Source organism: Carcharodon carcharias, chromosome 23 (assembly GCF_017639515.1).
Source record: "Carcharodon carcharias isolate sCarCar2 chromosome 23, sCarCar2.pri, whole genome shotgun sequence".
NCBI lineage: Eukaryota > Metazoa > Chordata > Chondrichthyes > Lamniformes > Lamnidae > Carcharodon > Carcharodon carcharias.
This window is the reverse complement of record NC_054489.1, coordinates 5,868,382-5,892,419: the sequence shown is the minus strand read 5'-3', so window position 1 is coordinate 5,892,419 and position 24,038 is coordinate 5,868,382. Positions and strand designations below refer to the sequence as shown.

The following is a 24,038-nucleotide window of genomic DNA, read 5'->3' as shown; positions in this document are numbered from 1 at the left end:
TCCTTGGCCATTTGAGTCCTGGAGTGAGACTTGAACCTGGAGCTACTGGCTCAGAAGCAGAGACACTACCCACTGCAACACCAGACCTCCTTCATGGAGTTTTTACTGTAGCTATGAACTTCCCAAGATGCTGAACTTAAAACTCTTCTCTTCAGCTTGAGGATCTTGAACTTCAACATTGGTTGTGACTGAGTTGCTAGGTCCCAACTGCAATAGAAAAAATATTCATCTGAGATTCCTCTACTGCATAACTTTGCAATTATTGTCTTTGAAATCTTGGTTAAAAATGCACCAAGTAGGTTTTCAGACATCCAACTGTGCAACAAATCTCACCCTCATCTGAAGGGCAAAAGTATCAGGCAAAGATGCAAGACAAATGAGGACTGAACTGACGATTAGAAATTTGTATGGAATAGCTTGCCTGGCTTGGAGCCAGTAATGTTGCAAAGAAAATGCATTATGATCGCAGGATATTAAAGAATAATAGTATTTGCAAACCAGAGTGATCTTATTTGTTATCTGGCCAGTGCAGTAACAGAGATGTGTTTTTAGTAGATAATATATTTCTGTAATAAAAGTTTGGATCCCTCCCAGTAGGTTTGGCAGAGGCCCATGGAGACTCCCTGTTAAACTGCTGCTGAGAATGTTTGCCTTCACAGCATTGCCCTCATTTGTCTTTGAATGCCTCTAATAATATCACTCTTAAATAGGTCAAGTATCCAAATGTGGATGGCATTTAACCCTCTAAGCTTCAAAACATTAAACTCCTCTGCTTCTATCTGGAGCAATCTAACTTGCAACTAAAAATTATTTATAATGCAGTTGCATAGGGACTGGTCCAGAGAAAAAAGGTTTCACCTTGGTATTCACTGCCCAAAGTGTGGAGCTGAGGCAGGATCAATCAAGGCATGAAAGGGGAAATTGGACTATATTGTCTGTAAAGGAAGAATGTGCAGGGTTATGGGGGGGAAGTGGGGGAATAGCACTGGCACTGTGCATTGCTCATTCTGAGTGCTGGTGTAGAAATGATGGGCTGAATGGCCTCCTGTGTTGAAATGTTTGTATACTCTGCTCTTAATACTTTGAGAGAGATTTTAAATTGGTGCCTCTGTCCAGTGACGATAAGATTAGGAAGCTGAGTGAAAAACTTTTTTGAAGGAAAATATACATTTACAGTCTACTTTTATCTTGGCAGTCCTTCTCCCCATTGGCAAGCTCTTGCCCTCTCTCAGACTTTCTAATTCTGTCCTAGCCATGGTTCAGTGGGTGGCACTGAAGGTCAGAAGGTCATGGGTTTAATTCTCACTTAAGACATGACCAGAAAAGCCGGCCTGATACTCTAATGAAGTGCTGCTCTGATGGAGGTGTTGCCTTTTGGCTGAGACGTTAAACTGAAGCTTCATCTGCTTTCTCTGGTCTCGATCCTATGTTCTCCATGTGTCCTGACCAATATTTTTATTCTTTAATCATCACCTCTGATTTATCTAGTCATTATTAGTTGCCTGTGAGAACTTGCTGTGTGCATATTGGCTTTCACATTTTCTATGTTACAACAGTGAGTGTTTTTTACATTTCAGAAGTACCTAATTAGCAATGAAGCACTTGCATTTACATAACACCTTTTTCACAACCTCTGGATGTCCTCAAGCTCTTAGCCAGTGAAATACTCTTGATGTGGTCACTGGCTGTCCTTTGTCTACATTACAACAATTTAGGCACAGCAAGCTCTCACAAATAGCAATGTGATAATGACCAGGTAATTTTACTAGTGTTGATTGATTCAAATAGGGTCCAGACCAATTTGAAAACCCTTGTCCTGATGTGAATGGCACATGGGAATAGTTGAGGTCAGCCATGCCCTCTTTCTGACTGGAAACTATACTATTACAAGGAATATGGTAACAAAATGATTGTTGCTGGAGCAGTAATTTGAGAACAGAACTAATGGTCCAGAAACATTCAAATCCCACTGCAGCAGCTGGGCAAATTTAAGTTTAATTAAATAAAGCTGGTGTCAGTAATGGTGATCACAAAATGACTGGATCACTTAAATCCATCTGGTTCACAACCTTCTTCTAGGGAGGAGAATTAGCGATCCTCAACCTGCCTGGTCTAAATGGGGCCTCCAGGCCCACTGAAATAGCCTTGTACGCTACTCAGTTGTATTCAAGAAGGCAGCTCACCATCACCTTCTCGAGAGTAATTAGTAATGGGCAATAAATACTTGCCTTGCCAGTGAGGCCCATGTCTTGTAATAAACTTCAAAAAAATTCCCAGCCAGTCACTAGTATTCCCTCTTAAGCTGTGTGATTGCACAGCAATCTGGAATGTACCATACAGTGCAAAAAAAAAAGTGTGCAGAACAAAAAGATTAAGAGGGAATGGGGCCAGTGATATTTTATCTTTGGTGATATTGGGCTCCACTAAGGCTTCAGTTATTAATGGTCATAGAGACTAAATGAGCCTTTGGATTTGGGACTTCTTGCTGAACTGAGTTCACAGGTTTCCTCAGCTGGGAGCTAAGAGTAAAGAACAAGAACAGTGCTGGGAATATGAAGAAGCTTTGTTTGACAAAGGGCTAAATATAACTCTCCAAGAACTGTTATGGGAACTATTGCCTACGAGCTAAGAACAATTGATTGTCATAGTTCTCTTGTCAGTTCCAGCCTTGACTGCAGTGATCTGAAGAAAGTTGAGGTTGTGAACCTTTCTTGAGCGAAAGCTTTTGAGTAATTTTGAGCAGAGATGCCTGCTGGTTTAGAATATTGGGAATCATCTCTGCAGTTCTCAAATTATCCTACATCAAGTCCTGTTAATGTGTCACCTGTGCTCACTGGCCTGCAATTGGCTCTAGTCAATTAAATTCCTATCTGTTTTCAAACTCTTCTGTTGCCCTGCCTCTCCCCATCATCTCCTCCTCCACCCACGATCTCTCTGCTCCAATTTTAGCCGCTAGTGCATTTGTAAGTTTCATCGCCATATCATTGGACATGACTTCAACCCCTGGGCCTTACACTCTGGAAACCTCCCCCCCACCCCCCCAAACAATCTCCTTTTTTAAAAGCTACCTCCTTGAACAAGCTTTGGTCACCTGTCCTAATTTCTCCTTGTGGCTGCCAAATGTTGTGATAATGCTTTTGTGGAGCACCTTGGGACATTTTACAACATGTGTGTTACATAAATGCAAGTTGAGGGGAGATGGTGGCATAGTGGTAATGTCACTAGACTAGTAATCCAGAGACCCAGGCTAATGGTCTGGGGACATGGGTTCGAATCCCACCATGGCAGCTGGTGACATTTGAATTCAGTTAATAAATCTGGAATATAAAATTAGTCTCAGTGAAACTATCATCAATTGTTGTAAAGACCCACCTGGTTGCTAATGTCCTTTTATGGACATTGCGTGTCCCAGTGTGTGACTCCAGACAGCAATGTGGTTGACTCTCTTAATTGCCCTCTGAAATGACCATTTAAGGGCAATTCGGGATGGGCAACAAATGCTGGCCTTGCCATTGATGCCCAGATCCCGTGAAAGAATAAAAAGTTGTTGCACCCTAAACTGAACCAATTTCAAACGCCCCCACCATGCCCGCTCTTGAATGTGATTGACATTGGGGGAATCAAATGCTTATTTGATGTCAATTTTGTGGAGTTAAGATACAAATTATACCTGGCAGGGGAGAGACCATGATCAGGAAGGTGGTTCTCCTAGGACGAGGCTAGCCCATTGCACTTCGGGTGTGCTGACGCCTGTGATGTCCCCAAATGCGGGATACTCGACTGCAAAATTTGTGGTAGTGGGGACTGCGTTCGCGCTCTCCCCGAAAGGGCTTGGCCTAAATAACCAAGTGGTTATGGTACTGGGTTTGTAACCCCAAGATCAAGAGTTCAAATCTCAATGGCAAACTATGAAACAATGTAACTTCATCTGAATAGGAACAGATGGAAACGTGTTTGTAACTCTTTCAAGTACAAACACGTTTCCATCTGTTTTTTCAGATGAAGTTATATTGTTTCATAATTTTGCCATTGTGAGATTTGAACTCTTGATCTTAGGATTACAAACCCAGTACCATAACCACTTGGCTTTTAGGCCAAGCCGTTTGTACTCGAAAGAGTTACAAATTATTTTCATTGGTATCTCGTTAACGTTGACCTGGAGTTCTAGATATTGTCGTTGTGCTTGGTCATCAGTTAACTATCTTAGTGAGTTTGCAGCTGAAACTGATCAGTTCAGAGTCTGAGCCTTTTGATTCACTGTTTTCATTTTGGGGGTAGTGCAGGTTGATGTATTGAACAATGTGCCAGACTCATGCCCCTTGTTATTTCATTGAAATCCATCTGAGTGGGAGGGAGTCTGTAACTGTGCGAATGGGGTGCTTTGTTTCTGTGCTGTGTACCAAGCCATACAGAGCAGGAAGCTGCAGGTGCAGTCTGCTGGGATAAAACAGGGATGAGGGACTTTGGTTATGAGAGAATTCCCAAGCTGGGATTGTTCTGAGCAGAAGATTTTCCATTTTGGACATTGGTGAGCGAGATGGCTCTTGCTACAGTCCTCTGAGAAACCAAGTTCATGGCACCATGGACACCTCAGCTGCACAAGAAGGGGGGAGGAGGTAGAGTGGAAGTTTTATGATGGTGGGGGATTCCATAGAGGAGCAGACAGGCCTTTCTGTGGCCGAAGATGTGACTTGAGGATGGTACGTCACCTCCCTGGTGCCAGGGTCAAGGATGTCAGTGGTTACAGGATAATCTTTGGGGGAGAGTGAGCAGCCAGAGTTCATGGTCCACATTGAGACTGATGACATAGGTAGGAAAAGGGATGAGGCCCTAAAAGCAAATTTCAGGGAGCTGGAAAGGAAATTAAAAAGCAGGACCTCAAGCAGTAATCTCCGGATTACTCCCAGTGCCACATGTTAGTGAGCACAAGAATAGGAAGATTGAGCAGTTCAGTACATGGCTGGATAAATGGAGTAGGAGGGAGGGCTTTAAATTCCTAAGGCATTGGGACTGGTTCTGGGGCAGGTGGGGCCTGGACAAAAAGGACGGGTTACACCTTAACAGGACTGGGACTAATGCCCTTGCGAGGAGGTTTGCTAGTGTTGTTCGAGGGGTGGAGGGAGGAGGTTTAAACTGGATGGGAAGGGGTATAGAAACCTGAAGGGAAATTCAGGGCGGAGAGGAGAAAAGCTGGCCGTGGAAAGTAGAAAAGTATTAACTTATATATCAAGATAAATAGAATACTTAAGAGTTTAGAGTAGGCAACAGTAAGCAATTCTGAGGTCAGAGTAAGGGGCTAAAGTAAAAAAGCTTAAATCAGGGTTAATGCACATGTATGTGAATGCACAGAGTGTGGTTACCAAGATTTGTGAATTACAGGCACAGGATGACAAATGGAATTATGACATTGTTATAACAGAGACCTGGCTCAAAGAAGGGCAGGCCTGGGTGTTAAATATTCCTTAGTACAAGGTGTTTAGGAGACAGGAAAGGAAGAAAAGGGGGTGGGGGTGGTGGGGAATAGCAGTATTGATTAAAGATAGCATCACAGTATTGGAGAGAGAGATGTTCCAGAGGGGTCAAGAACTGAATCTCTCTGGCTCAAGGTAAGGAATGAAAAAGGCGCAATGGCATTGATTGGTGTAGTATATAGACAGCGAACTAGTGAAAGGGATGCAGAGAAACAAACTTGCAAAGAAATTAGAGGTGTAATTGTTATAGAGTAATTATGGGAACTTCAATTATCCAAACACCAAAGGTTATTGCAGAAAATAAAAGCTGATGGTGTAGGGGGTAACATATTGGCATTGGTAGATGATTGGCTAGCTAACAGGAAGCAGAGTTGGCATAAAAGGGCTTTTTCTGGCTGGCAGGTCGTAACAAGTAGTGTACCACATTGGCAGAAAAGATGGTGGCTGAACAATAGGCCACCTTCAAAGAAAAAGCATTGCAGTCAATGTCAAGGTATATTCCCTTTAAGGGGAAAGGTTGGCCAGATAAATCCGGAGCATCCTGGATCACCAGAGAGATAGAGGTGAAGATGAAAAGGAAGAAGTGCATGTACGACAGATGTCTGGTAGAAAATCCAATGGAGAATCAGGCTGAATGTAGAAGGACCAGAGGGGAGGTGAAAAAAAGCTAATGAAAGCAAGGAGAGCACGAAAGGAGACTGGCAGTGAACATAACAGAGAATCCCAAGGTTTTCTATAAGCATATAAATAATGAAAAGATGGTAAGAGTAGGACCAATTAGGGATTGAAAAGGGGGGACTTGCACTTGGAGGCAGGAGCAGTAGTAATAAACAAGTACTTTGCATCTGTCTTTACAAAGGAAGAAGATGCTACCTAGGCCAAGGTGAGAGGAGGTAATTGGTTTATTTGAAGAATTTACAAATGAGAAGGAGGAGGTGTTGGGCTAATTTTCCTTTAAAATAGGTAAGATACCAGGACCAGATGAGATGCATCCAAGGGCACTGAGGGAAGTGAGTGGAAATTTCAGGGGCACTGGTGATAATCTTAGACACGGGTGGTGCCAGAGGACTGGAGAATTGCAACTGTTGCACTCCCCTTTTTTAACAAAAGCATAAGGATAAAGCCGGCAACTGCAGACCAGTCAATTTGACTTCAGTAGTAGGGAAACCTCTGGAAACTATCGTTCGGAACAAAATCAATAGTCAGTTGGACAAGTGTAGGATAATTAGGGAAAAGCTGGCATAGATTTATTAAGGGAAAATCATGTTTAACTAACTTTGCTGGAGTTTTTTGAGGAGGTAACCAGGAAGGTTGAGGGCAATGCTGTTGTGATGTATATAGACTTTCAAAGGAATCTGATACACCTAACAGACTTGCGAGCAAAATTCTAGCTCATGAAATAAGTGTGTGTAGCACTTGGGCAAGAAATTAGCTGAGTAACAGGAAATAGAGTAGTGATAAATGGCTGCTTTTCAGATTGGAGGAAGGTTTGTAGTGGGGTTCTCGGGTCAGTATTGGGGCCCTTGCTCTTCCTAAGTTTTATTAATGACCTAGACTGTGGTGTGCAGGGCATGATTTCAAAATTTGCAGATGATACAAAGATTGGAACCATCAACTGTGATGGGGATAGCCTTGAACTTAAAAAGAACATAGGCATGTTGGTGGATTGGGCAGGGAAGTGGCAGATGACGTTCAATGCAGAGATGTGTGATTTGTTTTGGCAGGAAGAATATGGGGAGAGAGTATAACATAAAGGAAAAAAACTCAAAAGGAGGTGCAGGAGCAGAGGGACCTTGGTTTATATGTACATAAATCATTGAAGATGGCAGAACATGTTGAAAGAGCAGTTAATAAAGCATATAATATCTTAGGCTTTATTAATAGGGGCATTGAGTTCAAGAGTAAGGAGGTCATGTTGAACTTGTATAAGACACTAGTTAGGTCTCATCTGGAGTACTGTGTCCAGTTCTGGGTGCCATACTTGAGGAAGGATGTGAAGGTATTGGAGAGCATACAGAGGAGATTCACAAGAATGATTCCTGGATGAAGAACTGTAGCTATGAAGATAGATTGGTGAGGTTGGGACTGTTTTCCTTGGAGTAAAGAAGGCTGAGAGGAGACTTGATAGAGGTATTCAAGATTCTGAGGGGTATGGACAGGGTAAATAGTGAGAAACTGTTCTCACTCAAAAGAACATCAAGAACTAGAGGGCACAGATTCAAACTAATGGGCAAGAGTAGAAGTGATGTGAGGAAAAATGTTTTCACCCAGAGGGTGGTTGGAGTCTGGAATGAACTTCCTGAAAGGGTGGTGGAGGCAGGTTCGGTTGAGGTATTCAAAAGGGAATTGGATGGCTAAAAAAGAAGTGTGTACAAGGTTATGGGGATAAGGCAGGAAGGTGGGACTAGGTAGAATGCTCTTTCAAAGAGCCAGTGCAGACTCTGGGCTGAATGGCCTCCTTCTGCACTATATAGATTCTGAAGGTTATAGGGAGATTTATATAGACATGCTTAAATTTGAGGGGTTTTGACAGGGTAGATTTGGAACTGTCCTTAATAGCAGGAGGGCTGATATCTAAGGGGTACACATGAAGGGCAAAAGAACCAGAAGGAAAGATGAGGGTTTTTTTTAAATAGCAATTTGCTATGATCTAGAATGCACTGTCTGAAATAGCAGTATAGCAGTACAATTGTAACATTCACAGCATAAGAGCCCATGAAGATCATTTGGCCTCTGCCATTCAACAAGATTATAGCTCAACTGCACTTCTCATATTATCCCTATAATCCCTAATTCCCTTGGTACCCAAAAATGTATCGACCTCTCTCAAATATACTTGATGCCTGAGTATCCATAGCTGTCTGGGGCAAAGAATTTCAAAGATTCACAACCCTCAATGAATAAATTTCTCCTCGTCTCCATTCTAAATGGCCAACCCCTTATTCTGAACTGCCTCGTGCTTTCAATTCCCTAGCGAAGAGAAACTGCCTCCCAACATCTACTGGCTCAAGGTGCTCAAGAATTTACATGTTTAATTTAGACCATCCCTCATTCTTTGAGACTCCAGAGCGTATAATCTACTTGATCTTTCCTCCATAGAACAATTCTCTCACCCAGAAATCAGTCTAGTTAACTCTCCCTCTAGCTGCTCTTCCTCTAGGGCAAGTGTATCCTTCCTTTATGTACTGACACCAAAACTGCCCACAGTTTCCAGTTTGGCCTCACCAATGTGCTGTATGATTGGAGGAAGATTCTTCTATACTCAAATCTCTAACAAAAGCTAGCAAACCATTTTCCTTCCTAATTGCTTTGCAATATCTGCACAATTATGTTCTTTAATTCATGCGCAAGGGCATCCAGGATGAACACTTGAAAAGGAAAAAATTACAGAGCTATGGGGAAGGAGCGGGTGACTGGGACGAATTGGATAGTTCTTTCAGAGACCTGGCACAATGGAGCAGATGATCTTCTGTGCTGCATGATTCCACAACTCGAGACACTAGTGGCTGGAGGGATGCCTTTCAGGGTGATATCAACAACGAATGCTCCATGAAGGGATGGGTTCTTGTCAGTCTGCTTTTACATCCGCATCCTCTTCCATCCTGACACTTTCCACTTCTACTCAGCGCAAGTTGTCATTGGTACAGATGTTTAATCCGCTTTTTAATATCAACTAAAGAGAAAATGGTGCAGGTTATTACAAGTTTGTCTGTCAAATACCAAGTGTTCAGATAATGTCAGTACAGCTGGCTTGAGATTATGGTAAATTTTAATAGTCTTAACGCAAATACTGCCTGTCTGCCACTTTAAAATGTCAAATGGGCTGTTCTGCCAGACTCCCAAGAGGTTCATGTTATCACATTTTAATATAGAGTACCCGTAGCCTTTTCTTCCATAATTGCTTTGAACCTATTGTTTGTGCCCTTGCATCTAGTATTAAACATCTGGTGTTATTAAATTACTTTAATAAAATGAGCCCATTTCATTTGGGGGTGGGGTGGGTGGGAAGCGATTTTTGCAAATAACCTGAATACAAAATGAATTTGGAAAAAGCCCTTTCCACAGTAGTCCTTTCCACCCTTTGTAGTGATATTTAGATACCCTTTTCCATATCAATAAATATACATTTAATCCCAGATTTCAATTTTGTACTTATAAGTTTGATTAAATTTAATTCTGAAGGAAGAGCATTTCTTGAGATTTCAACAATAACCTATTTTATAAATTGTATAAATGTATCTTTAATGTAGCAAGGTGTCTGATTAAAATCAAGCCACATTGACAATATTAGGACAGGTGATCAAAAGCTTGATGAAGCAGGTAGGTTTTGAAGAGCATCTTAAAAGGAGAGAGGCAGAGAGATTTAGAAAGGAAATTACCTCAGTGATTGAAGCGAATAGTATAGATGCATTGAAGAGACAGCAAGATAAACAAATGAGGGAGTGGAGGGTTATGATAGATTTAGATGAGGAAAGATGGCAGGAGGCTCAGGCAATGCATAAACATGAGTTTGGACTGGTGGAGCTGAATGGCCTGTTTCTGTGCCAAAAACCCTATGAGTTCCAGATCTTGGGGACTAAGCAGCCGAAGGCACAGATGCCAATTGCAGAGTGAAGAAACTTTTTAAAATTCACTTACGGGATGTGGACATCACTGGCTAGGCCAGCGTTTATTGCCCATCCCTAATTGCCCTTGAGAAGGTGTTGGTGAGCTGCCTTCTTGAACCGCTGCAGTCCATGTGGTGTAGGTACACCCACAGTGCTGTTAGGGAGGGAGTTTGAGGATTTTGACCCAACGACAATCAAGGAACAGCGATATATTTCCAAGTCAGGATGGTGAGTGGCTTGGAGAGGAACTTCCAGGTGGTGGTGTTCCCATGTATCTGCTGCCCTTGTCCTTCTAGATGGAATGGTCGTGGGTTTGGAAGGTGCTGCCTAAGGAGCCTTGGTGAATTCCTGCTGCGCATCTTGTAGATTGGGGATACACAAAGCCAAAATTGGGGGAGCATGGATTATTGGGAGTGTTGGAGGCATGATGGAGATGAGAGATAGGGTTGAGGCCATGGAGGGGTTTGAGAAGAAAATTTTTTAAAAGTGAGGCTTCATGTTGATGTAGGCAAGCACAGGTGATAGTGTGACTGAGGACACGGGGGCAGGGTTTTGGAGTTTAGTGGTACAAGGAAAATGAGTGCAAGATTGGTGGGTTTTTTACCCCCTTCGTGCATGATTTTTTTCCCCCATGCATGATTTACTTTAACCTTTTCTCTGTTCTCTGCCCTGCACAATGTTAAATGGTGGTGGGGGGTTGGGGGGGTGGTGGTTGGGGGGGGTGAGGGGTGGGGGGGTGGCTGTTGGAGATGTGGAAGTGGAGTTAAAATTTGAGGATGACTAATCACCTACTTTGTGATGCTTAAACACAAATTGTTGGCCATTGCCTTGGTTTGGGAATGCTGAGGCAGACCATGAAATCTATCCACTTTGCAAATATAATGAGAAAAAGCTATTTTACCTAGTCAAACTCATTCCTTCCATGGGTCACAAAGTTACTTGACTGGGGACACTGGCCATAATGTTTTGGCTGACTCAAGCATTGACTGGGGCTGGACTGTTCGAGGCAGGAGGTCCTGCAATCATATAACCTCCAGAATTACATCGCACCACCTTTGAAAGCCTTAGGAGTAACCGCAAGTTAACTGGTCATTCTCACGTTGTGCGAGCGAGCTTGCTGTGTCCAAAATGGCTGCCATGTTTCATATATTACAAAAGTGACTATGCTTCAAATGCTTTTGAAGCACTTTGGGACACCCCAAGGTTGTGAAAGCAGCTATGTAAAGCTTTGCGACACATTCTCTGGCAAATTGAACTGCCTGTCTCAAATCTTGCCGAATATTGTCCAGTTTTATGCTTTTATTACTCTGTGGTGTGAATGTATGGGAGTTGTTTGGAAGTGGTTGCCTTCTGTGAAAGGTGAAGCTGTGTTGCTACAAGGAATGTAATCATATCAGCTAATGCATCTGATCCCTTTTTAAGTGTTCCTTATCTCTATGCATTAATTGCTGAACAAGAAGTTCAAAGTGCAATATAATGAGATAGTAATTGTCAATACAATGTGAGAAATACCACAATAAGAGTTGATGCAATCTGATTGTGGTCAGGACAGTGTAGAGGGAGTTTTATTCTGTATCTAACCTGAGCTATACCTGCTCTGGGAGTGTTTAATTGGACAGTCAATGTGAAGTAAGAGTAGGAGGCACCTAAAGTTTTTGTTTCATTACAGATATAGTTGCCGTCACAGTCGAGTAACATTTGTGCCACAAGTGCCAGGCAATAACCATCTCCAGAGAGAATCTAACCATCTCCCATTGACATTTAGTAGCATTACTATTGCTGAAATCCCCCTCTATTAACATCTTGGGAATTACCACTGACCAGAAACTTAACTGGGCCAGCCATGTAAATTTTGTGACTACAAGAGCTGGTCAGAGGCTGGGAATTCTGTGGTGAGTAACACTTCCCAAGATGCTCCCCAAAACCTGCCCACCATCCAGGAGTGTGATGGAATACTGTCCACTTGCAAGGAAGAGTGCAGCTCCAAGTCCAACATCATCCAGGACAAAATAACCCACTTGATCGGCACCCCATCCACACCTTAAATATTCACTCCTTCTACCATCAACACACAATGGCAGCAGTGTGTATCATCTACAAGATGCACTGTAGAAATTTGCCTTTAACAGAGCCTTCCAAAGAAACAGCCTCAACCCCTAGAAGGACAAGGACAGCAGACTTATGGGAGCAACAACACCTGCAAGACCCCTCCAAGCCACTCACCAACCTGACTTGGAAATATATCGCCCATTCCTTCACTGTCACTGGGTCAAAATCCTGGAACTCCCTTCCTGACAGCACTGTGGATATACCTACACCACATGGACTGCAGTGGTTCAAGAAGGCAACTCACCACCACCGTCTTGAGGGCAAATAGAGATGGACAACAAATGCTGGCCTAGCCAACAATGCTCACGTCGTGAATGATTTGAGGAAAACAGAAGCAGTTGTACTGAGTTATGGTTAAAATTTGCTTCCAAATTGCTGTAATATATAATGAAATAACCATTTTAGTGTCTGTCAGCCTATTTATCAGCACTATCTCTATATAAAGGAGATATGGTTGATGCTTCATCTGTGGAAATCCTGTTGTATGTGTACTGTTTTATTCCTCTTTTATCTGATCCTGCATATAACACTGAATTAACTCTTCCGTTCATAGTTATGTTGCTTCAGAAAGACTTTTATTCCAAAAGGTATAAATGCTGCCATAACAAACCAATTTTTGTCCACCTCTTGCAGCTTTGTTTATCCTGTCACCATTCACTATTTATAAACCATTTTTTACCATTTCATTATAAGTAATGAACATAATAAATCTGCCCACCTTTATTGAGAATGTTGCAGACGTGTATTGACCAGAGAACAGTCTTGTAGCATAGAACCTTCCCATTCAGCCCACCATGTCTGTGCCAGCTCTTTGAAAGTGCTATTCAATATTTCCTTATGCTGCTGTACAATGTGTTTTCTCATGTTTACATATATTTGAGGTCAGTTTAGGTTAACACATTCTCCATTTGCTTTGCTTGCTTCACTCCTCTTGTTGCAAGCATCTCTTGCTATTAGTCATCTCCAGTTGTAGTGTATTTCAGTGGAAAGATTTTAGAAGGTGGGATGGTTTCGTGATGAAATCAAAAGAAGAGCCAGCTGTCAGCTGACGGTCGAGGAAGGGAAGTATATTTCCTTGGAGTTCAGAAGCACAAGAATAATGACCATGAAAGCAATCATTTGTTTTATATATTTGCTCACAGGATTTGAGCGACACTAGCAAGGCCAGCATTTATTGCGTAACTCGAATTGCCCTTGAAGGTAGTGATGAGCAGCCTTGTTGAACTGCTGTAGTCTACAGGGAAGATATTCCCACAGTGCTGTTAGGGAAGGAGTTCCAGGATTGTGACCTAGTGACAGTGGAGGAACAGCAATTGAGTTCCAATTAAGGATGGTGTGAGACTCAAAGGACAATTTGCAGGTAGTGGTATTCCTGCTCAGCTGCTGCCCTTTCTCTTCTAGGCATTAAGTGCTCACAGGTTTGGCAGGTGCTGTCGACGAGACCGTGGCAAGTTGCTACAGTGCATCTTATAGGTGGCACACGCTGCTGCGACTTGTGTTAGTGGTGGAGGGAGTGGATGTTTTAAGGTCATGGACACGCAATTAAATTAAGAGAGAGAGACAAAAGTAGCGAGAGGAAAATTGTAAGAAGGAAAAGCTGAGGCACTTCACGGCATTGGAAGTCCTGGAAAAGCATTAGTTAGAGGGTACAATGAATGATTTCAACACAGTTGAACTATTTGATGTGGTTCCTTGAGTTGGGGCCAGATTGAAAATATCTGAATCGTTAATAACATTTTGCATTGCGTTTATGGTGATAGAAAATAGCTTCTCTGTCTAGAGAGGAAAATCATGGCGCCATATTTCTTGGCAAATGTCTCCAACATCTGCACTGAAACTTGGCCACCTTACTCCTGGGAGTAGATAGAAGTAAGGAACTACTGTGACAAAATATATACATGTGTGTTCCTTTTAAGTAATTATTGTAAATCATGCATTTTCAGCAAATTTCAAGTCAGCTGATTTATTGAAGACATGGAATTTAAAATGTGAAATCCTCTAGGCTACTCCATATAAAACTATCATCAATGCATGCCCCAGAATTGCAGAACAGCAGGGTTCCTTCAGGAGCAACATTCTGTAATTTACTGAGAGAAAGATGAGCATTAAAATTTCATCAGATATCATTTTGGTACAAGGTTAGGCACCAAACAGCAAGAGCTTTCATTTGGTCAGTGCCACATATGTTTAATATTCCAAGCATCATTCTGCAGTGGTGAACTCAAATGGGCATTGTAGAGCTAGCCTTTTGAACCTGCTGAATGGAGTTGTAGCCAGTATCTGTGTCAGCCATAATTCAGCTGGAAGGTGGGGTCAACAACCACTCCACAAAATTCAGACTGTTCCCGGTGTAGTATGAAGAGATTGCTGTGCTTGGAGGTAAGACCTTGCAGATGAGACATTAAACCAAGGCACTGTCTGCCTCTTCAGGTGGATGAGAGCAATCCAATGGCTCTCTTTGTCCTGGCCGATTATTTAGCCCTCAACCAATATTACAAACAACAGATCATCTTGTTGTCATACCCCTACTTGTGGGAATTTGCTTCATGCGAATTAGCTGCCGTGTTATATTACAAACAGTAACTGCACTTTATATAGTATTCCATTGGCTATAAGAGTGCTTTGGGCTGTCCTGAGGTGGTGAAAGGTGCTATATGAATGCAGGTCCTTTTTTTTCTTTATCCTGTCTCGGAAACATAACATGCAGCAGCAATGATTGACTTGTAACAATCATGTAAGGTCGACAAATGTAACTGCCATTTGATGTCTCTCATACTTTTTGGTTTTGTTTGAGGGAGGAATGTTGGCTTGGGTCTCTCCTCAAATAGTCACTCGGTATCTAGAAATGTCTCCCTAAATCATTGGAAAAGTTAGATATAGCTTGGTTAAACGTCTCATCCAAAAGCTGGTATATTTGACAGTGCAGCTATCCTTCATTGTTGCACTGTCCAGCCCATGTTTTATGCTCAAAGTCCTGGAGTGGGACTTGAACACAGCTTGCTGACCCAGAAGAAAGAATGCTATTGACTGAGATAAATGTTAGGTTAAGCCAAATTTAAGCTGTGAACTGGAATTGTTGTTCTTGTGGGATTTTAGAGAGTGTAGGGAGGGGGAGTTCAAACAAGAACTGCAGATTAGTATAGTTTTCACTTTTGGACATTGGAAAATGTAAGTTAGAGATTTTTTAAAAACTTAATTCTCAGGATGTGGGCTTCGCTGGTAAGCAACTCTTCCTCCAAGCTGCAGGGTGAGTGGCTGAGCAGCTATCAGGATTTGTTTTTACATCGGTTCATTGGATGTGGGGATTGCTGGCAATTTATCTCCCATCCCTAACTGCCCTTGAAGATGATAGTGAGTCGTTGTCTTGAACCGTTGCAGTAGGTATACTCAGTGCTGTTAGGAAGGGAGTTCCAGGATTTTGACCCAGCAACAGTGAAGGAATGGCTATTATAGTTCTAAATCAGGATGGTGTGTATCTTGGATGGCAATTTGGTGGTGGGTTTTGCATGTGCTGTGCAGAGCACAAACGGGCTGCGTACAAGTAACAGTTTCTTCAAGAAATATGTTTGGCTGTGCAGGGCAACAAGGGGCCGTTCATAGCTCAGGGAAATTAGATGGAACTTTGCTAACGAGGCCAGCATTTATTGCTGATCCCTGGCAAGGTGGTGGTGGGCTTTTCTTGTGAGCTGTTGCAAACCATGTGGGAATTCTCCATCCCCCTTGCAGTGGTTTGATACAATCCAAGTTGGGGGAGGACTTGCTCAGCTATATTTTTCTGTTACATCCAGTATGAATTATTAAAACTGAACTATGTGAACAAGGGCAGTGATTCTATCTTTCAGTTAAGCAATGTTGAAAAGGTGCAGCTAATTATTTGCGGAAAAGAATGTGTAGAATTGCAGAACCAGAGTAGTTACTAGTCCAGTAGCAAAACTATTGCAGTATGGGTATGGTAGTAGCATGTAACTGGAATAGTAATCCTGAGAACATATATTCAAATCTCACAATTGCAGTTTTGAGAATTTGAATTCTGTTTAGTTAAGTATGGAAATAAAAAAACTGATATCAGTGGCTGTAGAGCTTTGAATTGTCGTTTAAAAACTCGACTGGTTCTGACCCTGAAGGAAAGGCTTGGCCTATATGTGACTCCCGTCCCACATTGACATGGTTAACTCTTAATTGCACCCTGAAGTAGACAAGCTATGCAGTTGTCAAACTTCTACAAAGAATTACAAGAATAAAACTAGGCCTTGCAGCACCGAGTGAATCACTGCACAGGCTGAAGTTGTTCACTAACGCACTAACTTCTCAAGGGCGTCGTGGGCTGGGCAGTAAATGACGGCCTTGCCAGCAGCACCCATGTACCAAGGATTTTTTTTTTTAACAAGAAATTTATTTTGGCAGGATGATTTATATCCAACTAGAATTTATTAAGAAAATCTGCCCCTGTAGTTGAAGAATAGTGAGAAACTGAGAATTTTCACAGTCTAGCGAGAGGAAATAAAAAGTAGCAAGGTTAAACAAATTTAGCTTCAAGTGAAACATTTATTAGTGACTCCAAGACAAATGAAATGGTTATTGTGTTAATTCTTTAAGTGCCATTTTATTCTTTTTAATATGCAGTAAATCAAACTCTTAAGAGATTGTGTTTTTTTTTTGAGGGGATGGTGTTGGTGTGCAGCGGCTTTGCAGCTTCCTAAGTGTACAAATGAATCAGGGTCAGTGCTGGCTGAATGTGGCTTGAGGTGAAAGAATGTTGAGTAGTGTTTGGGAATGACTCCAGTATAAAATAAGTTTAAACCTTGAACTGTACTTTTTCTGGCTTAGTTGCTTAAACAGGAAGCTGCAAAATAGAATGAAATATGTGACAATAAAATGTTACACTTTAAAAGCTGACAGTATAACAGACTTAATGTATTCATTAATTTCAAATTTATTTATTACTGTCTGCGCTAGTCTCCAACAAAGCAGGAGGCTAATAGAAAGAACTCCCCAGATAACAAGAAATGTAGACAACGAACAATAAAAGACAGATTAATAGTTACTTGCGAAGAGTGGAGCACTCCAAGTGGCTGCCTTGTGAATCATACACATTTAATTGTGAATTATACTCAAATTTAAAGTTGGTACAAGCACTGGCGTGCCACTCAGCTCAGATCTGCAAACACTTCCCAAACTCTACAATGGATTTTTTTTTATTACATTTGTACATGTCTATTAACAGAGGGAATGATTTTCACTTTCCTGGCTGAGTAACAATGATTCACTGAAAAATAAAAAACTCAGCCCACTGGAGTGAAATAGTTAAAGAATTCTTGATATTCGGCTACATTCCAGAGTTCATTTTGACAACATGCTGTCTCTTTTTCTCTCATGCTCTCTCTCTCTCGCTGTCACTTTCCCCCTTGCACTCACTCTTGCCCTATCTTTACCCAACCCCACTCCACACCTACCCTTGAGGCACTGAGGTACCTTGTAGCTAACCAGATTCCCAAGCTTGCTAATTTAAGCTAAGCCATCATGAGACAAATGAGAATTCCACAGCAAGTAATTCAATGATCAAAACATTGATTCTATCTTGGTCTGTCTATCTAGAAAGAACTTAAACCCCTAACTCTATCCAATGAGTTGAAAGCTATCCCAAGGATTTTGCTTCTATTATCTTATTGGGAAATCCTCTTCAAATGTTGATCACTCTTTGCATAAACAACTTCCTGAGTGAGATATTTATAGTAGAGGAAGAAACTAGCATTCCAGAAACCCAAGGAAATTAATATTAAATCAGGCCCATGGAATCAGCAAAATAAGACTAAGCAAGATAACGGTATTGAGGAAAATAAAGAGTGACAGATACCCAGGACCAGATGGTTTCTATCCCAAGATCCCTATCAAAGTAGGTGAGAACATTACAGATGCCCAAATAATTTTCCAAAATTCTCTCAATTTGGGGGAGCTGTTCCTTTTTAGATTGGAAAATTGAGCATGTCACAACACCATTTAAGAAAACCGGGGAATTATAGACTACATAGCTTAACATTTGTTTTGAAATTACTGTATAATTAAGGATCAGTGATTGAATATCTTGAAAATTTTCAGTTGATCAGAGAGACCCTGTATGCTTTTGTAAAGGGTAGATCATGCCTGACACATCTAATTTAAATTACAGGTGACTTATAGTGGACAGGGGAATGTTATTTATATGGAATTCTAGATGGCATTTGATCCAGTCTTTAATAAGAGACTGTTAGCTAAAGTTGAATCCTGTGGATTTGAAGTAAATTCTTGACCAGGTTAGTAAATTGGATGAGAGGAAGGAGACAGAGTAGGGATAATGGGTGTGTATGCTAATTGGCAGGGTGGTGTCACACCAGGATATGTTTAAGGCCTTGATTATTCACTGGATTTATTAACAACTTAGATAATGGGATAGAAAGCTGCATATCCACATTTGCCAATGATGGGCAGCATTGTAAGTAGTGAAGATGGAACATAAGATGTCAAAATTGTGGCAAATGGATGTCAATGGTTGATAGCTCTGGAATTATGACTTTGCCTGCTCAATAAATAAGTGGATTCTCCCTGGGACAAGGAGGAGAAGAAAAGTGTGAAATACAAGGGGTATAGCTAGAGAAGTGAAGTTTGAACACATGACAGCTAATTAGTTGTCCTAGCCTTAGTCGACACCAATCTTTTACACATTCCTTCATAGCCACTGGATCAAACCAATGTCATTTATTCTTTAGGATGTGGGTTTCACTGGCAAGGCTGACATTGTTACCCATTCCTAATTGCCCTTGAGAAGGTGGTGGTAAGCTGCCTTAGTCATGTCAGAGTTATACAGCACAGAAACAGGCCCTTCAGCCCACTGTGTCCGTGCCAGCCGTCAAGCACCTATCTATTCTAATGCTATTTGCCAGTACTTGGCCTGTAGTCCTGTATGCTACGGCATTTCAAGTGCTCATCTAAATACTTAAATGCTGAGGGTTCCTGCCTCTACCACCCCCTCAGGCAGTGTGTTCAAATCCCCTCTAAACTTCCTGCCCCTTACCTTAAATCTATGCCCCCTGGTTATTGACAACTCCGTTAAGGGGAAAGGTTTCTTCCTATCTATGCCTTTCATAATCTTGTATACCTCCTTTCAGGTCCCCCCTCAGCCTTCTCTGCTCTAAGGAAAACAACCCCAGCCTATCCAGTCTCTTCATAGCTGAAACGCTCCAGCCCAGGTAACATCCTGGTGAATCTCCTCTGCATCCCCTCCAGTGCAATCACACCTTCCTATAGTGTGGCGACCAGAACTGCACACAGTACTCCAGCTGTAGCTTAACTAGCATTTCGTACAGCTCCAACATAACCTCCCTGCTCTTATACTCTATTCCTCGGCTAATAAAGGCAAGTATCCCACATGCCTTCTTGCCCATGTTATCTACCTGTGCTGCTGCATTCAGGGATCTATGGATATGTACACCAAGGTCCCTTTGATGCTCTGTACTTCCTAGGGTCCTACCATTCATTGTGTATTCCCTTGCCCTGTTAGTCCTCCCAAGATGCATCACCTCACACTTCTCAGGATTAAATTCCATTTGCTACTGCTCTGCCCAACTTACCAGCCTATCTCTACTGTGCTGTAATCTAAGGCTTTCCTCCTCAGTATTTACGACACCACCAGTTTTCATGTCATCTGCGAATTTACTGACCATACCTCCTATATTCATGGCTAAATCATTCAGGTACACTACAAACAGCAAGGGTCCCAGCACCAATCCCTGTGGTACACCACAGGCTTCCAAACACAAAAACAACCTTCGACCATCACCCTCTGTCTCCTGCCCCTAAGCCAATTTTGGATCCAAATTGCCCTGGATCCCATGAGCTCTTACTACCTTGACCATTCTCCCATGTGGTACCTTGTCAAAAGCCTTACTGAAGTCCATGTGGACTACAACAACTGCACTACCCTCATCTACACAACTAGACACCTCCTTAAAAAACTAAATCAAATTTTAGACATGATCTCCCCCTGACAAAGCCATGCTGACTATCCCTGATTAATCCCTGCCTCTCCAAGTGGAGATTAATCCTGTCTCTCACAATTTTTTTCCAATAGTTTCCCTACCACTGATGTTAGAGTCACTGGCCTGTAATTACCTGCTTTATCCCTACAACCCTTCTTGAATAATGGTACCACATTCGTTGTCCTACAGTCCTCTGGTGCTTCTCCTGAGGCCAGAGAGGATTTGAAAATTAGTGTCAGAGCCCCTGAAATCTACCCCTTGCCTCACAAAGCAACCTGGGATACATCTCATCTGGGCCTAGGGATTTATCCACTTTTTTAAGTATGCTAATACTGCCTCCCTTCTAATGCTAATTTGTTCAAGTATATCACAGTCCCCCTCCCTGATTTCTACACCTACATTATCCTTCTCCATAGTGAACACAGATGAAAAGTAATCATTTAAAACCTCACCTACATCCTCTGGCTCCACACACAGATTGTCGCTTTGGTCCCTAATGGGCCCTACTCTTCCCTGGTTATCCTCTGCCCTTAATAATATTTATAAAATGCCTTGGGATTTTCTTTTATCTTGCTCGTCCAGTGTTTTTTCATGCCCCCTCTTCGCTCTAATAATTACTAACCTAAGTACTTTACACTTTCCATACTCCTCTAGGGCTTCTGCTATTTTCTGCCACAAGCCTTCTTTTTCCTTATCCAGTCCTCTATATCCCTTGACATCCAGGGTTCCCTGGACTTGTAGGTCCTACCCTTCTTGAACTGCTACAGATCATGTGGTGTGGGTACACCTACAGTGCTATAAGGGAGGGAGTTCCACTATTTTGACCCAGTGACCGTGAAGGAATGGTGATATATTTTTCAAGTCAGGCTGGTGAGTGGCTTGGAGGGGAACTTGCAGGTGGTGGTGTTCCCCTGCATCGGTTGCTCTTGTCCTTCTAGGTGGTAGAACTTGTGGGGTTGGAAGATGCTGTTGAAGGAACCTTGGAAAATTGCTGCAGTGCCTCTTGTAGATGGTACACTCTAGTGCTACTATGCGCTGGTGGTAAAGGGAGTGAATGTTTAATGAGATAGATGGGGTGCTAATCAAATGAGCTGCTTTGTCCTGGATTGAGTGTTGAGTGCAGCTCCATTCAGGCAAGTGGAGAGTATTCTATCACACTCCTGACTTGTGTGTGAGTGAAGCTAAAAATTCTTCTCTGCCACAGTCAAAATGATACTAAGATAACTGTGTGCATACCTGATCTCTGTCCTACTTCCATTTATGAGGAATTTTATCTTCCCGCCCTGTGGTTAGGTCACATTTTACTTCCAGGGAATTATTAATTTATATTTCAGTTTATAATATTCTTTTCATTTTTATTCATTTTTGAAGCTTAGAAATGACTTTGTCTAATGCAAATAATTCCTCAGTCTCGCTTCTGAGTCAGAAGGCTGGGGGCTCAAGCCCAGCTCCAGAAAAACCTACTTGACTTCGGCCTCACCTGTCATAGATGCATCTGTCCATGACAGTATTGGTAGGAGTGACCACTACACAGTCCTTGTGGAGACGAAGTTCTGTTTTTTCTACTCAAAACAGGGCATCCATGAGACACTGTGGGCCATTAGCAGCAACAGAATTATATTCAACCACAATTTGCAACCTCATGTCCTGGCATATCCCCCACTCTACCATTACCATCAAGCTGGAGGATCATCCCTGGTTCAATAAAGAGTGCAGGAGGGTATTCTAGGAACAGTATCAGGCATACCTAAAAATGAGCTGTCAACCTGGTTAAGCTACAATGCAGGACTACTTACTTGACAAACAAAAGCAGCAAGTGATGGACAGGGCTAAGCGATTCACAAACAATGGCTCAGATCTAACCTCTTGTCGTCCTGTCACATCCAGCCATGAATGATGGTGGACGATTAAACAACTCACTGGAGGAGGAGGCTCCACCACTATTCCCAGCCTCTATAACGGGGGAGCTCAGCACATCAATGCAAAAGATGAGGCTGAAGCATTTACTACAATCTTCAGCCAGAAGTGCTGAGTGGATGATCCACCTCAGCCTCTTCTGGAAGTCCCCAGCATCACAGATGCCAGTCTTCAGCCAATTCGATTCACTGCATGTGATATCAGGAAATAGCTGAAGGCACTGGATACTGCAAAGGCTATGGGCCCTGACAATGTTCCAGCAATAGTACTGAAGACTTGTGCTCCAGAACTTGCTGCGCCCCTAGCCAAGCTGTTCCAGTACAGCTACAACACTGGCATTTACTTAACAATATGGAAAATTGCCCAGTTATGTCCTGTACACACACAAAATGGGACAAATCCAACTCGGCCAATTACTGCCCCATCAGTCTACTCTTGAATTGCCCAGTTATGTCCTGTACACACACAAAATGGGACAAATCCAACTTGGCCAATTACTGCCCCATCAGTCTACTCTTGAATTGCCCAGTTATGTCCTGTACACACACAAAATGGGACAAATCCAACTTGGCCAATTACTGCCCCATCAGTCTACTCTTGACTCCTTCCATTACTTTACTGAGGAGTCATCAACTTGCTATCAAGTGGCACTTACTCAGCAATAACCTGCTCACTGATGCTCAGTTTGGGTTTTGCCAGGGCCACTCAGCTCCTGACCTCATGTAAGCCTTGATCAAAACATGGACAAAAGAGTTGAACTCCCGAGGTGAGAGTGACTGCCCTTGACATCAAGACAGCATTTGATCGAGTGTGGCATCAAGATGCCCTAACAAAACTCAAGTCAATGGTAATCAGGGAAAACTCTCCGCTGGTTGGAGTCATACCTAGCACAAAGGGAGATGGTTGTGGTTGTTGGAGGTCAGTCATCTCAGTCCTCAGTCATTGCTGCCAGAGTTCCTCAGGATGGTGTCCTAGCCCAGCCATCTTCAGCTGCTTTATTAATGACCTTCTGTCTATCATAAAGTCAGAAGTGGGGATGTTCACTGAAGGTCACACAATGTTCAGCACCATTTGTAACTCTTCAGATACTGTCTTTGTCCATATGCAGCAAGACCTGGACAATATCCAGGCTTGGGCGGACAAGTGGCAAGTAACATTCACACCACACAAGTACCAGACAATGAGCATCTCCAACAAGAGAGAATCCAGCCATCTCCCGTTGACATTCAATTGCATTACCATTGCTGAATCCGTCACTAACAACATTCTGGGCATTACCATTGACCAGAAACTGAACTGGACCAGCCATATGACTTTTGTGACCATCTACAAGATGCATTGCAGCAACTCACCAAGGCTTCTGAGACAGCACCTTCCAAACCTGCAACCTCTACCACCTAGAAAGACAAGGGCATCAGAAGCATGGGAACATCACTATCTGCAATTTCCCCCTCCAAGCCAAACACTACCCTGACTTGGAACTATATCATTGTTCTTTCACTGGCGCTGGGTCAAAATCCTCGAACTCCCTCCCTCACAGAACTGTGGTGTACCTACACCACATGGACTGCAGCAGGTCAAGAAGGCAGCTCACCACCACCTTCTCAAGGACAATTAGGGACGTGCAATAAATGCCGGCCTCGCCTGTGGAACTCACATCCTGTGAACAAAATTTTTTTAAAAATCTCCTCATATAATTGAAGCTGATACTGCAGTGCAGGACTAAGGGAGTGCTGCATTGAGAGGTGGTGTGCTCTGAATGAAATGTCTATACCAAGTCTGTCTACATCTGCGGTCAGATGTGAAGGATTCCCCAACACCAGTCAGAAAATAAGGAAGAGTTGTTTTTGATATCTTGGTCAATGTTCCTCCCCCACAAAACACATTATAAACAGAATAACTGGTTGGGGCCTGCATGGGTT

The 24,038-nt window shown here is 42.4% G+C and overlaps 1 protein-coding gene and 1 non-coding gene across 3 annotated transcripts in view; both read left to right on the top strand.

Moving 5' to 3' along the window:
• Positions 1–24,038, top strand: part of LOC121269082 (src kinase-associated phosphoprotein 1-like) — a 369,549-nt gene that overhangs the window by 34,456 nt on the left and 311,055 nt on the right. The window lies entirely within an intron of this gene.
• Positions 3,663–3,825, top strand: LOC121269271. The gene has a single exon (XR_005941327.1). It is a non-coding gene; the product is annotated as a U1 spliceosomal RNA (small nuclear RNA).